Source organism: Miscanthus floridulus, chromosome 8 (genome assembly GCF_019320115.1).
Source record: "Miscanthus floridulus cultivar M001 chromosome 8, ASM1932011v1, whole genome shotgun sequence".
Taxonomy (NCBI): Eukaryota; Viridiplantae; Streptophyta; class Magnoliopsida; order Poales; family Poaceae; genus Miscanthus; species Miscanthus floridulus.
In genome coordinates, this window is record NC_089587.1 from 147153913 (window position 1) to 147169843 (window position 15931).

Sequence of the window (15931 nt, forward strand, 5' to 3'; positions counted from 1 at the left end):
CCTTTATTAGGAAAAAAAACTATATATGCTACTGAATTTCATGCCTAATACAACTAATAAATAGTAAATTCGGAATAATAAATTTAAAAATAGTAGTTTGATTTATGTCGGAGTTTGGAAAGAAGAATGCCTAAATAAAAAGTCCATGTAAAACATAATTAGTAAAGGCAAAATTTCTACACCTTTGAATTTTATGATGATGTAACAACTTAGATTAAACAAAGAGTCATTCCTCAAGCATTCAAGGACTTCTTTACAAATAAGTTGCGGAGAAGAAAAACAGCAAATGCTCCTTTTGCTATCTATCGGTATGAAGCCCAATTTTTGTTTTTTATACACAGAAAAATGCCCTGGGCGTCGATATTTCCAGCTCCACCACTTTAGCCACTACCAATTTCAATTTTGTTGTTCAACCGAGCAAAATCCAGCCCCGGACCCGTCAAAGATGAGGGAACCTCTCACCCCCAATACGCTGGTTGTGTGAGAACGCTCTGAGAGAAACAAATCAAGAGAAAGGCCCCCACCCACCCCACCCACAAGAAAAGCATTTTCTCCTACCACTGAAGATGCTCTTAGCCCTTTGGCTTTGAGAATATGATTCAATGGAAAAAGCATACAAAGATTATGCTATGCTGACAGTCTTCTGGAGTCATGAACTTTTGATGTCCATGTACTAAATTTCCGTAATACAACTCCAAATTTAAGGAGAAAGAACCTTATTACAGAGTACAAAACAATGGACATAGGTCGTCATGGGTGCTACAATTACAACACTCCAAACATTAGTCGACATAAGAGCTACATGGTGTATTATCTACATATATACCTAAGATTAACTTTGGGTGCTCACCAGTCATCACCAGCCATATACAGGGTGCTGTACTTGAGGAGGCAAGAGACCCATATCCACACAGTGCTGCTTATCATAGTCCCTGGTACCAGGAATGGCTCCGGTTGCCAGCCTGAGGACCTCATTGCCAGTTAAGCATCGATGGGCAAACGCCAGACTGCCATCCAAGATGTCAGACAAATTAGGCTGTGAGGTTCTTGTATTCTTTCTATTCCTACCTTGTCCAGGCTGAGCAGCCTCATTGTTCAGAACCTTGTCAAGGTCTGAGTACTCCATGAATCTCTCGGTCGCTGCCTCCCACGAAAGGTTGTATCTTTGCTCAGGGGTTAGCGGCTGGGGTTCTCTATCCATTGCCTCTTTCACTCTCGCAACAAACTCCTCTGAAGTCTTGTATGTCAAGCAGTTCGGAAATGACATGAAAAACTCGTTTGATGGATGTTCTGCGCAGATGACGAATTTCCCCATTGCAAGAGCCTCTGCTGTTGCTGTGCACAGGACATCACTAATGCTCGGATTTATGAAAACCTTGTACCTGAAAATAACACAAACAGCGAATGGCAGCATCAGTAATCAACAAAAAAAATGAAGTGCAGAATTAATTGAGCATTAACAACCCCTTTATAGTTTAATGATTGATACATACCCATGGAGTGAATTATCAGCATGATCCCTTCCCTTGAAAAAATTGAGACTCAAATCCAACTTCCTGGCAGTAGATTGAACTTCTTGCGAGTCCTCACCACTTCCATATACGTCTAACTTGAATCCGTCCAAGTCGCTTTTATGTTTAGCCATCAAATCTATGAGTTCCCTATAACCTTTGGCCCAAACCATCTTCCCGAGAAAATATGCTCCCTTGGAAAATGGCGGCTCTCCACTCTCCCTATTGGAAGTTATTTTCTCTCCAATCTTCAAGAACTTTGGGTTAACGCCATGAACATTGCAAACTATAGACTTTGGTAAATCTTGAGTTGCTGCAGAGAGACGTAAGACCTACACATGGATAACACTAGGAGTTTTCATGGGCATTCGTGTAATTAACAAAAACAACTAAGCTAGACAAAGTACCTTGTCGCAGTATGCTCTGGTCACCCAATTGTTGATGTGTTTAACTAGAAAAGCCTGAAGGGCTCCATTCTTCTCTCTCTTGATATATTCCAGGTAGTTTGTATGAACTACACCAACAACATGGTTGAACTTGTCAGTCCAGCGTTTCCCATGATGATACCAATTGAGATGTTCTGGTTCTTCCAATATTGCTATATCAGCTTCTCTTGATGGTATGAACTGAGACGTATCACCAGCAGGAATGATGCTACGCCGCTCTTTTGAGAACTGTAAAGCATATAACATGTCAATATCAAGTCATTGAAAATATCAAATTCGACATAATATGCATTAAATGGTAACCTTGCCAGGATAAAAGGATATCTTGAAGTTTGATTCAAATCCTAGTCTTTCCTCCAGCCAGCTCCTTATATAAGATTCCTGCTCTTCTGGTGAATTGAAGGTCATGCTATTTGGGTATACCAGTTCTTGGTCTGATTTGCAGAGCCAAGGCACTACCAGTGTCACATCTTGTCTAGTACCTTTTGTAAGATATGCTGCACGGAACAATGGATTAACTGCTGTTCCTGTCATCCAAGGTAAACTTGCTGTGGTGACTATGGCCACATGTCTTTTATTGTCTGAGACCTCATACTTTGCAGGTTCACTCCAGAAACCATCATCAGCATGATAACCAGTACTTTGAAGCACGCTTGCGATTCTCAAGTCAAATTCGTCTGATGACTTATCATTTACATGCAAGGATGTGTCTTCTGAAAGGGAATGATTTTGTTTTCTACACAATGCCTCCACTAGTTTGTCACACGGATCTGAACAGTATGAACATATACGAAGGTCAACTATTGGTAAATGGAAGAAAGTAATATAAAGGTGCCTGTTAATGATTTTTATGTATACCTCTCCGTACACCAAGTTGATCCAAAAATGGTTCAGACTGCCTTACTAGATTTGCCAGTATTTCAGGTAGATCCAGTGGAGGGATTTCCTGCATCAAGAACTAAGGTTAAGTAAACAGCATTATTATCAGGTACTACTCCTATCAAATATCTAGACAAATGGTTGCTGCTTTCTTTTGGAAAGTTTCACAGTTCAGTGTTCATATCAGGCACAAAGTTTATATGACTTCATGATCCAACGCACAAATAATATCGCATAAAAGGGAAGTACTGTCGCCCATGCAGTCTTTAGAAATCACCATCCACCAATAAAAACAACCAAGGGAAAATTAATGCCCAGAACACAAAATTCACCACAACTATGTCTGACAAAATCAAATTATGCAACTTCTCATCAGTTAACCATATAATCATAGTTAGAGTGGTTTTTTGGGCTTACCTTGGATCCTTGAGACTCCATGTTGAATGATTTCTGCACAAAAAATGAGTAACTATGAGGCTCACATAATCCAATATAAGCCAGCTTTAGCAGTTGAGTATAAATATTGGACACGATAATTCATTTGAGGTTTGCTCTATCACCAGCTTGTCAGTTGCGCGGAGATTTGTTGGAAGGTTAATGGAAATTTTAAGCAACCGCAACTTAAATCTGATCACCACTCCTCTTCCATTGAAACAAGGGACTACAGAATAAACACTTGCTTAAGAACCGAAATTCATGCACGTAAATGAAACTGAATAATCCTAGTAAAGGTAAGCATTTACACTTGGGGTTAAATATATTTTTTTCATTTACTTCTTTAAATACTAGCATTTATCATCTCACAAGTCATAAGTAGTCATGAACGTTTATCCCTGCTTTCACCGTAGTCATTTAATGATGCCTACATTCAAGAGGTGCTCTGCAGCTTCTTGATAGTATAAATGAAGTAACTAGTGCCAGAATTCATCACGATAGCATCCCAGTCTGCTTGGTTCAGATTATTCTTTAGAGCCTAATCGCATATAAGACATTGAGTTGGTTCCTAAAGAACAAATTCTACAAACTTGCCAGGGCAATCCACCCAATCACAGCAGGCCCAGCAACGGTTGCTCAATTAATTAGAATAATTATCAAGATGGATGTGCAAAATTACCAGGCTGGACTTGAATTTCTCAACGAGCTCGCCGGTGCTGCGCAACCCCTCAAAAATCTCGCTGGTCTGGCTCCGGCGCTCGAACTCCTTGATGCCGTCGCGTATCATCCTGACCACCTCCCACTCCTTCCCCTCTCCCGCCTCCGCCTCCCCGCTCCACACCGCGCGCCTCCAGCGCTCCCCGCCGTCCACTTCAGAGACGATGGCGTTGCGGATGGCGGTGATCCCGGAGAGGTCGACGCGCGCGCGCGCGGGTCCCCCCGCCCCGCGCGGCGCCCACCCCTCGAGCACCCTGCGGCCGAGCTCCCGCTCCTGCGACGCGTAGCGGCGCCGCAGCTCGGAGATCTTGGGCTGGATCCGCGTGCGCACGAACTCGAGCTCGGCGATGGGCGCCCCCGCGGCGAGCGGCGGCGGCGGCGCGGAGGTCAGCGCGGTGGAGGCGGACGCGAGGAGGTTCTCGAACTCGCGGTCCGCGAGCGTGCGGAGGGAGTCGGCCCGCGCGCGCATGAGGCGCAGGTCGGCGGTGGCGGAGTCCCGCACCTCGCGCCACCCCTTCGAGAGGAACGAGAAGGCGCTGTTGTCGCCCCGCCCCGCTCCGAAGCCGCCGCCGCCGCCGATGGAGATCGACGGACGCGGCGACGCCCTCGCCTCCATGGACAATTCTCCTGAATGGCCGCGGCTAGGGTTTTGCCGTTTTGCCGTTTTGGAGTCGCGAGAACCGAGAAGTAGCGAGACAACACGCGAGGTGTTGGGAAAGCCGACGACGACGTCACGCGTTGATTCGGGCCGGACCGCGCCCGCAGGAAGGAAGAAGTAGAAGCCGCTAGGCGCGTTCTGACTTGGAGGTATCCGGGGCTGGCTCTGGCTGTGGGGTCGGCGTGCCAGTGAGAGTGATTGGAGGACTGGATCTGCGGGGCCCATGGAATCCGGGTTTGTGGTGAGGTGGCACGGTGCTACGGTGGTAGAGAAGGGAGCGGAGGGGCCTTGTGGGATTGCCGGAGCATCATGCCAGTCCCAAGCCCCAGCCCCGCAACGCATTTGCAGCCACAGCTTGCTAATTAGGTTTGGAATTTGGATGTCTTCAAATCATACGCCTCTATCAGAGAGAATTAGAGCAGTAAAGTAACAGGTGAGAGAAAAAGGAGGCTTTGGTGAACAAAGCCCTTGTTTAGTTCACCAAAACTCCCAACTTTAGCACTATGCAAAAAGAAGATTCTCTGTCACATCAAACTTGCGGTACATGCATGGAGTACTAAATGTAGACGAAATAAAAAACTAATTGCACCGTTTGCTTTAACTTTGCGAGACGAATCTTTTGAGTCTAATTAGTCAATGTTTGAACAATAATTCACAAATACAAATAAAATGCTATAGTGAAAAATCTTTTACTATGCAAAGTTTGACCATCCAAAGTTGGCCGAACTAAACGCACCAAAGGGAAGTGTAGCTCTAGTTGATCGAAAGAATAGGTGATTCTGCCATTATATGCCTATATGTCGCATCAACTTTTATTCAAAGCCAACGCTGATTTATGCTTGTGTTGCTGGGAAGGCTCTGGTGAATAAAGCGAAGTGCAGCTGTGGTTGAAAGAATAGTGGTTTTGTGATTATATGCCTAGTCCATCCGAACACGAAGAATAATGAGTTGCTCAAACTTTGGTTCAGTTTCTAACTAACAAATAGTCCATTAGTTAACTATAAAGTGTAAACCTACCTAATGGGACTAATAGGGTCCATAAAACTTTTAGGCCCCTTGGAATTGGAGAATTTTCATAGGAATTATATAGAAACATCCACCGGAGCCTCCGCCAGATCCGTCCATCCATATGCTCGCACCGCAAAGAAGAGAGAGAGGGAGGAGCCGTGAGGTAGAGAGCGGAGCCCACGAGAAGCAAGTGGAGAGACATATATTTTTCAGCCAGTCCGACGGCGAAGGCTGCCTTTATCTGAGATGGGTCGACTCACCACAGTTTATATTATCCTTGCATGCATGGTCATTCAATTTTTCATCTACTTCGTTGCGTCCACTTGCTTCATCTATCCACTGCCGAATGCATGGAGGAAAGCCAGTTCTGACGCGCTTCATCTGAGTCGTGGAATTTCCATCTAACGCACCAACTAAATAGAACGTACGTGGACACCCTAGGAGGCCGCCTATTCGGCATGCCTTCATATCTCTAATTATATAGAAACGTTCATGAATTAGTTTATTTTTCACAGAAAAATACAAGAGTGGAGAAAAAATCCCACATTCTAGAGGGGGCCTAGTTAGAGGATCTAAACACCATCAAATTAAACTTAAGATGAATAATTTTAGTTTGAACTTTGAACGTCATTTTTTAATCAGAAATTTGAACTATTTAGTTGACAAACAAAGAAAATATAGGTCTTGACTCCTGAATCGCTCCACGGTGCTATTTGGGCAGCCTTTGACACGGAGCCCACCACTCATGGGCCTGGGCGGTAGCCTTATTCTCTCATGGGTAGGACTTGTACCCCTCTTGCAGAGTTGGAATTGACTTAACCATTTTAGAATGTCGCGCTCTTGGTTATGAGCACATGACTCTTGAATCGCTCCACGGTGCTATTCGGGCAGCCTTTGACACGGAGCCCACCACTCATGGGCCTGGGCGGTAGCCTTATTCTCTCATGGGTAGAACTTGTACCCCTCTTGCAGAGTTGGAATTGACTTAACCATTTTAGAATGTCACGCTCTTGGTTATGAGCACGTTCATGACTTCTAGCTTGTTGTGATGAAAGGACTCGTGGAAGATCATGCTCCATCCCATGGTGATGTTCATGTTTCTTTCTATGCCTAGATGTAAATGACAAACAACATCTACTTTTATGCATCAATGCTTTTATGCAAATCCACTTTATACCTTGCTAGAACCTAAGTGCTTATTCCTTTGTTAATTATATCGGGTAAGTCATGTGAAGTACACTCGTGTACTCATGGTACTATGTTTTAAATTTTGCAGGTGAGATGGCCTTGACCAACAGCTATTTCTACGCTCCTGTAACACCCCTGCACAGCTTTTTTCTAAAACGCTGTATAAGCATCATACTTATGTGTAAATGTGTGTAATATAGGGTGTCAAACAATATACGGAACTTGAAACGTTCATCGGAAACATGAAACGAATGTTATATTTTATGTCGCGTTTTATCGCTTAGAGTTCTAGACGAATTTTTATTGAACGAAAATGCTATAGAACGCATACCCGGCACTTTAATAAAGTTTGTAGTGCAAACTTCATAGGTGGCGATGAAATACTTGCGGTCGAGAACGGGGTTCGCTAGATAGCATAGTTGGTAGCTTGGAAATCTAAAGTGACACGAATCCGAATGAATAACTTAGTCGTTTCTTAAGTCAAAAAATAGGTCGACGAAGCTAAGTTCGACAATGTAGACGGTAACCTCACACCTCTCGGTACCATGCTCCTCATACTCACAGCCCTCATACTCGGGACGATCTCTGACTCTGAGCTTTTCCAGGGTGGCATGCAGGATTTTGGGAAAACCCTCAACGTTTAGGCAGTAGGTATCCTGCCATCTCTAGCGGTGGTTGCAAGGAAGGCTGAGCGAAAAGTTGGCTCAATGAAAAGCTAAGTGAGCTAAAGTGTGCTAAGTGGTGGTACCAAAGGCTAAGTCAGGCTCTGCTTATAAAGGCAGAGCGCTCAGTGGTCCTAGCGTGGTCCACCAGGGTTCCCGCGCGGGATCACTACGGCGAATCGACCAAATTCTGCACGTTTGAGGCGAACGACGTGCGATACCATTACTGACTAGTACGACTACAGGGCAAGGGTCCGACAAGAGCGTAGAAAGGGGGTATGGGGAGACGTGGGTCACGATAGGCATGAACCATGGGTAAACGCGAAGCAAGAAGTCACAGTGCAGACCTAATGCTAGAACAGGAACGAGTCAGTCGTGCACAATACGACACGCGTAACACCTATGGAGAGCATATCTACAAGCAATACGACACTATAATGCACAAATAGGGTATGCATGAATGCACGTCCTATGTGTCCTTTCACTGTTGCCAACATATAGAGCAACCGTTCTCAGATTTTTGGTACCTCGTTCTCTCCCTGTAACTAGTCAATACTATCGGACTATGCTCGAGTCAGTGTACCTGCAGAAACTTGATTAAGCCTATCTAAGTCAGCGGAGTACCATCTATCCTGAATACATAACCATAGTAATAGGGCTACTTATATAACTTCGCATACAAACATCCTAACTTCTTGAAAGAGTTTGTTGTCAATTTTTATTTTCGAAAAAGTTGTCGAAGCCTTATTTCCTCATTTGCGCTCTGATACCACCTGTGGCAGAACCGCCTAATCTAATGCCTCACAGGAGTGCTCGTCTTCCATTAGATACTAAGCACTCGAGGGAGAATACTAAATTACTCGGTTCCGTCGGGCACACCCCAGGGGAGAACCTGAAAGTCCACATTTTTGCCATCAAGATCACAAATGAGAGAATAAAGCTTACATCATTCTTAACCATTTCTTACATCACTTATAGTACAACATCAGAGTATAATATTTATTATTATAACATCGAAATGTAATCATATTATCAGAGTTATGAATAATTTAAATTAACAGTGGAATATAAACATGTGATCAGAATTATAGCGGAAATAATTATCTAATCATGGCAGGATAAAGTATTGATATATAAACTATAACAACAGATTATGAAACTTTCATTTATAAAAGCATTTGGTGAGAGTTATAAATAACAACTATGATCGCAGCGTAAAGAAATCCTCGCTGAGCCCACCGGGAGGTATCCACACACAAAGGTTAGCTCTAGCATCCACCTGTCACCTGCAATAGGGGGAATAAACCCTGAGTACTCAATTGTACTCAGCAAAACTTACCTGATAGGAGGAAAGAAAAGACTCCAAGAATATGCAAGGCTATCTGGCTTGTGGGTTTATTGCATTTGCAGGAAGCATTACTAAGCGTGCGTCCTTATATTCGATTTTTTATTAATAGCCGTATTGGTTCATTAACTAACCATTCTATGTAAGCACCTATGCTACTTTCAAGTAGGTGGTAAGCAATTAGATTTCCTTTTTCCATCTTCCATCTTTCCCCTTTCAGTTCTTACTACAATGCTAAACCGTAGACAAGCCGTATGGGATCTCCTGGTGATTCGTGAATCAATACCCCCAGCTGGGTACCCCAAAAACACACGCCCCACTTGTACCCCAAGCACAAGTAAGACCAACCCATCACTCTCCTGTCCTGGGTGTCTAGGTCTCCGTCCAAACTAGGACTCCAAGCCTCCGCACCTGAGTCCCGGACTCAGTGCGGTGCAAGGACCTCCTCCATCAAAAAGAAACCCTAACAGTCGATCCAGAAAGAGCCGGATCTATGACAAGAGAGCAACAAGTTTTTCAAGCGCCCATACACAAGTATGTGCTCGGGATAATAAGTCTGTGACCTACCTAGAGTCTCATGCAACGAACGGTCCTTAACCGACCAGACAGGGAAAAACAGTGTAACCAAGCTATGCCCCATGTCCACGGCGACACAACCTCTTACACTTACCAATACCCAAACCACATCCCTGCTCGGTCACCATTTTTCCTTTCCACCATTTATATTTTTCAAGAGATAATAATCCAGTAATATATTTCCTATATCTCGTGAGCGACAGACAATCACTCGACTTCTACCAGAGTCCTGTAGCACAGCAATCTACACGATCCTGTCATACTAGTAAGACTCATAGGACAAAGATATATATGCAAGTGGGTTTCATTCAACTCCTTAAAACTTAATGCACAAATATAATTTAAACTGCATAAAAGTAGGGGTTATGTACCGGGGCTTGCCTAGGTAAAATATAATCAGAAGTTAGCTTTCCATCATGGCGATCTCCAAAAGCACCATTTCTCCAGCAACTCCCGATGACTCCGTGATCCATCGACGTCCCTATTATGATATGCCATGTAATGCAATGCAAAGATATAATTAATTGACTGCAATCGTGACTTGTATAAATACGCTTTATGTCTCTCAAGTTAGCGAGCTAGTTCTAACGACGACCGCACTTAGGCTACATATTCATGTTGTCGAACAAGGCGTTATTTCCCAACAATTAGTTTTAGTCATATAAACCAAGATGTTTCGTTATTCTATTCTATCAATTTATCCTTTATTTGTAATAAGACATCATTATCTATTTAGCAAACTAATTATTCTAGAGCTACAAAAATTATAGTGAGTACCTAATAATATTAGTAATTTGCTATAAAATTTTTAGAGCTAACACTATTACCGATTTATCATGGAAACTCCTACAAGTTTATATTTTTCAACCTTAAGTACCTTAAATTAATTATATAGCTTCCACGAATATTATCAAACTATGTGAACAAATTATACTAACAGGTAGATCATGATTTTAGGAGACTAACAAAACTGGTTTCACCATTTTATGATTTTTATTTGATTTATCACGGATTTACAAACCTCAGCCATTTCAAACAAATAATAAATCTAGCAGAAAAATAGAAATGCTTCCTGGCCGCCTTAGGCCCAGTCGGACAAGGCCGGCCAACCCGACGCGGAACCCAGGCCGTGATGGCCCAAGGCCAGCCCAGGTGGTGCAGCACCCGCCGGCCGAGCGACCAGCGCAACCGGCGGCCTAGCGGCACCCATGTCCCACGGCAGGCAGGCAGAAACTGGCCCAGGTGAGGGCACGGCAAAGACAGGCTGGCCCAGCGCGCGATAAAGACAGGCTGGCCCTGGCAGACGGGAACGCGGCCAGCGGCCCAGCGCACGGGCAGGTGCACAACACATTTTGTGAAAAGGCCCTTGCACTTCCTCGAAACTAAGCGCAGTCCAGCATGTACTATTCATTCTAGTCGCGTATTTCACAAATAAAACCCCGTATAACATTTTAGCTTGGACTTATATCATCCTCACCTCATCATCTTCATTCTCCAAACAAAACACCGTCAGGGGAGGGGCATCGTCGAACGGCGAGGCAGCTCCAGCACCGGCGGCCAAGGCGTGCTCGCACGCGGCTGAGGTGCATGCGCATGGGAGAGATGGTGGCGCTGCGGCACCGGCAGGGCAGCTCTGTGCGGCAGGTGACCGGCTTGGAGGAACAGAGCGCGCTCGCGGTGGAGGCATATCGACGGTGGGGCACTATGAGCTGCTGCGGTACGTGGCGTGGGGCAGCGCGGGCAGCAGCGCGGAAGCGCTCGACGCGGGGAGGAAGAAGGAGAGGCGCCAGTGCACGTGGATGGGTCGGTGCCGGCAGCAGGAAAGAGACGCGCATGACCAAGAGAAACGGCGCTGCGGTTGCGGCCCAGCGCGGACCAGGGCGGGCGCGGTGACTGTAGCGCGAGCATGCGACGCGGGCAGCGGTCCAGGGCTCGTGCGCGCAGCGATGCAGGAGCAAACAACCGAAAGACAGGGAGGTACCGCGCTAGAAGAAGAGCAAGGAGGCGTCGGTGGTGCGGGTGCGCCTGCGCTCGTGATGGCCAGGCAGTGGCGTCGGCGGCCGCAGAGTTCGGTAGCAAAAATTGAACAACAAGGGGACATCAGCACGAGGAGAGAGTGAGAGGCTAGTCTGGCTCAGCTTGGCAGATGCAGAGGATGAGACTACACCGATGCAGGCAACAGAGGCAGCACCTGTCGGAGGCAGCCCAAAGCAAGGAAGAACGGGCGATGGCTCGGCTACTGGTGCTATAAAAAATGCGCTAGCTGCTGGTGCTCCCATTAAAATACTTGGACAAGGCCACTCGCTGTCAAGCAAGAAAGCATGCAGCACGGACAGCAGCAGTAGTGTATGTGTGTGTGTGTGAGCCGAGAAATATATATGTGTGTGCTTCTTTTTGGGTTCCGCTTGCGTACGCACCGCCTTTGAAGCATTCAGAGAGAAGCAAAAGCACGTCAACTTGCAGTCGGAAGGAAAGAAAAACAAACAAGGCAGACACGGCAGCAGATGTATTCATGGTGCCGCAGAGCTAACACGACGGGACAACGGAGGCAGTGCAGAGCAGGGAGCAAACACACCTGGCCTACTACGCTCGTCCAGGACAGCAGCAATAACCGGCGGAGGCAGACGGGTGGAGAAAAAAAAGAGCAAGCAAAAGAGGAGCAGTCGGTCAATTGTACAGTGTTGTACAGAGAGGACAGACACAGACAGAGACGTTTACCGCTGCACTAGCGCTACTGTTACGTGTTCTTTGATTTAGAGCTATTGTCGTAACGTGTGTATATATATACATACATACATACACACACACACACACACATATATATATATATATATATATATATATATATATATACATATATATATATATATAACGGTTTACTACTTTAGTCAATCTGCAACGTCTAGACATAGGAAAATTTCAGCAAGCTCGAATCTAAATTTGATTCAAAAGCTATATATATATGTATATCGTTCTATTTATTAATGGATTTTATTTTATTTATAAAAGTTTCTTTTCATGCTTAATCTAATATAACAAACTATTTGCTATCGATTGGCCAGAATGGTCGTTCGACATTCCTAAATATTTCTATGCCCGGCGTGATTTAACTTGAGCGTTTACTTGAGTCCGCGAAATTAAGTCACATATGATTCGCTTATCGCATCAAGTACGTTTTAAATTAAAAATTCTGAGAAACTCGTTACGAAAATTTTTACTTAGGCCTAAATCGTGGTGCTAAATAAGATCGTAACACCGGGGTGTTACAACCAACCCCCTTAAAAAGAATCTCGTCCTGAGATTCGAAGCAAGAAATAGAAGGGGAAAACGCGATTACATTTCATAGATCAGGGATTACATGAAAGATTACACGACTTCGAATACTAAACCACACGGGGATCTAGGGATACATGGTTAAGAGCAACTTGGTACAACCGAGACCTACTCCAGAAGTCGCGATAGACGAGGACAATAGAGAAACAACAAGAAGATGATTATCCAAAACATGGCGTAGCACCAACAGATCCAGAAACAGTCAGCTAAAAAGTAAAACATCGTGAATCCTCGGACCAAACTAACCAAAATAACTTGAACTTCTTCGACGAAACCATATCCTTTCTTCTTCTCCGATCACACCATCACCTCAAACTGACGAATCTAGCTTCACAAGGGCGACTGGATCTCGTAGCTATGCTCTGAATGCGGGGGAATGGAGATGAAGAAGAAGAGCAAAGACCAAGAGGATTTTATAGAGACGAATGGAGGTGGGGAGCAACACACCAGAAGTGGAGGCAGAGTGGATGGGATACACCGGCGCTTCATGCCATGGAGATAAGGTCAGACATGGTGCGCTTCATGCGTGAGCGGCGGAGGGGAAATAAAGGGGAGTAGAGGGGGTCCTCTCGATGAGGCAAGCGTGCGGGCGATCGTGTTTCCCCAAAAGAAGAAAGAAAGGAGAGGGAAGGGAGGGGGTCCGATACGGGGGACGAGGCGTGAGAGTCGAGAGCCGACTGAATGCTGGGAAAAGGAAAAACGCACAGTGCACAAAGACGGCGAGCACTGCACGATGCCATGACCACATGAAAATGGGGTGCTACAGATCCCGACACAGGCGGCGTTCGTAGGGCACGTAGTGAAATGACCCAGCATGCATAGCACGGTCAACTAAGCATAGGGCTTGGGACAAGACGTCCACTTAGACTTTTTAATTACTCCCGACTATCCACTGCTAACTTCCCTTACTAGTCTTCTTTTGCTTTCCTTTACTCGACCGCATCCGTCTTTCACATAAACCAAACCATGTCATACTTTCTTTCTCCAAAACCATATCTTGTTTACCTTGAGAGAACACTTCTGCATCAACCCATTGTGGGCTTCCCGTTTGAACACTTGAACATTTCCAAGGAGAAAATTTTTAAAACAAAACGGTGCGGCGGTGTAACCTGGTACAGGTACTTGGTCAACAACCTCGATACTAGCGTGTGCCGAGCAGCATCACCATGTGGCAGCTATTCCATAGGGAGCCCTCGGTGTCGTTGTGGCACCATAAGCTATTAACTAGGCAACTACTACCAACTTACATGTTATGAAGGCGGTGGGGTCATAGACCACAGAATAAGGGGAGTATTGCAAGGAAAAATTTAAACAACAAAGGTTCCCTTCACAACAAGGGACAAGGAATTCAAATCCAACGACGGATTTGTTTTAAAAAGATTCAAGTGTTCTGTTAGGACATCCAGAATTAGTCGACACAGTGTCCTATATCATCCAATCACGGCTGATCTACTGGTATCTGAATGGCAACTTCTCTTGTAATCCACCTAACATCGCCCTTGAAACTCTAAGCACATCTAACGAAACTTAAGGTAGATGAACATAAAAACACAGCGAAATAAACAAAATGCATATTCTGAATGGCCTTACATGGGTACAACATATAGGCATTTAGGCTCCCATTCCTGATATAGTATTCACCTTTCCTACTGGCGGATGATCTCGACAACTATGAACGACAACAACGGCAAGGGTACAATACCGGAGAACAGTGACAACAAGCACTACTACTATGGGTACAACATCCTAAGGCAACTAATCTACATCTTCTCGGGGCAATGGCTAAGTGAGAGGAACCAAGGGTTCTGCTTCTAACACTTCCGACGGTGGAGGTGCTGGCGGTTCTGCAACACCGGTTCTCCTTCTTTCAGGTGGGTGGATAGGGATCCCTTCCAAGACTGGGGCACCCTGCCTTTCAGCAGCCAATGCCCTCCGCTTAGCCCTAGTGACAAGATAGGCCACCCGTAGCTGATGGACATGTCGATCTTCAGCCTCCTTCAAGGCTTCCTCCATGGCAGCCTCCCGCTCTCAGTAGCTGCGGCACTGGCATGCGCTTCGACGAGCTGCACCTAGAGCATCTGGTTGAAGACCTCGGCTTCCTCGATGCGCTATAGGCACGCCCCTAGTTCTAAGGCTTGACGGTCGTACTGCTCATCTAGAGCGAGCAGGTACGTGGTCAAGTGCACCATGGTGGGACTGTCCTCTTGCGCATCCCGCCCTTGCAAAGCCTCCATGCGAGCCCTCTATGCCCACCGATTCTTGTCCAAAGGAGGAAAGAACCGCATAGGGGTACGGGTGATGGGCTCCTTATAGATCTGGCAGAGATACCGCAAGGCTTTGTAGGCCACAACCTGGTAGGTGTCGATGAAGCGAAACCCGGTTGCGGTCACTCTAGGCTTCTGTGAGGTCGGGGAACTCTTCACTCTTCCCGATATAGACGGTAACCTCACACCTCTCGGTGCCATGCTCCTCATACTCATGGCCCTCATACTCGGGACGATCTCTAACTCAGCTTTTGCAGGGTGGCATGTAGGATTTTGGGAAAACCCTCAACGTTTAGGCAGTAGGTACTAACCCAGGCTCCTGCCATCTCTGGCGGTGGTTGCAAGGAAGGCTGAGTGAAAAGCTGGCTCAAGGAAAAGCTAAGCGAGCTAAAGTGTGCTGAGTGGTGGTACCAAAGGCTAAGTCAGGCTCTATTTATAAAGGCAGAGTGCTCAGTGGTCCTGGCATGGTCCACTAGGGTTCCCGCGTGGGATCACTACGGTGAATCGACCAAATTCTGCACGTTCGAGGCGAACGACGTGCGATGCCATTACTGACTAGTATGACTATCGGGCAAGGGTCCTACAAGAGCGCAGAAAGGGGGTACAGGGAGACGTGGGTCACGACAGACATCAACCATGGGCGAACGTAGAGCACGAAGTCACAGTGCAGACCAAACGCTAGAATAGGAACGAGTCAGTCGTGCACAATACGACACGTGTGACACCTATGGAGAGCATATCTATAAGCAATACGACAATATAATGCACAAACAGGATATACATGAATGCACGTCCTATATGTCCTTTCACTGTTGCCAACATATAGGGCAATCGTTATCAGATTTTTGGCACCTTGTTCTCTCCCTGGAACTAGTTGATACTATCGGACTATGCTCGAGTCAGTGTACC

The 15931-nt window shown here is 45.7% G+C and overlaps 1 pseudogene; it reads right to left on the reverse strand.

Annotated features, from left to right (window-relative positions):
- Window positions 1–567: 567 nt before the first annotated feature.
- LOC136477334 (digalactosyldiacylglycerol synthase 1, chloroplastic-like) lies at window positions 568–4712 on the reverse strand (annotated as a pseudogene).
- Between the last annotated feature and the right edge of the window lie 11219 nt (window positions 4713–15931).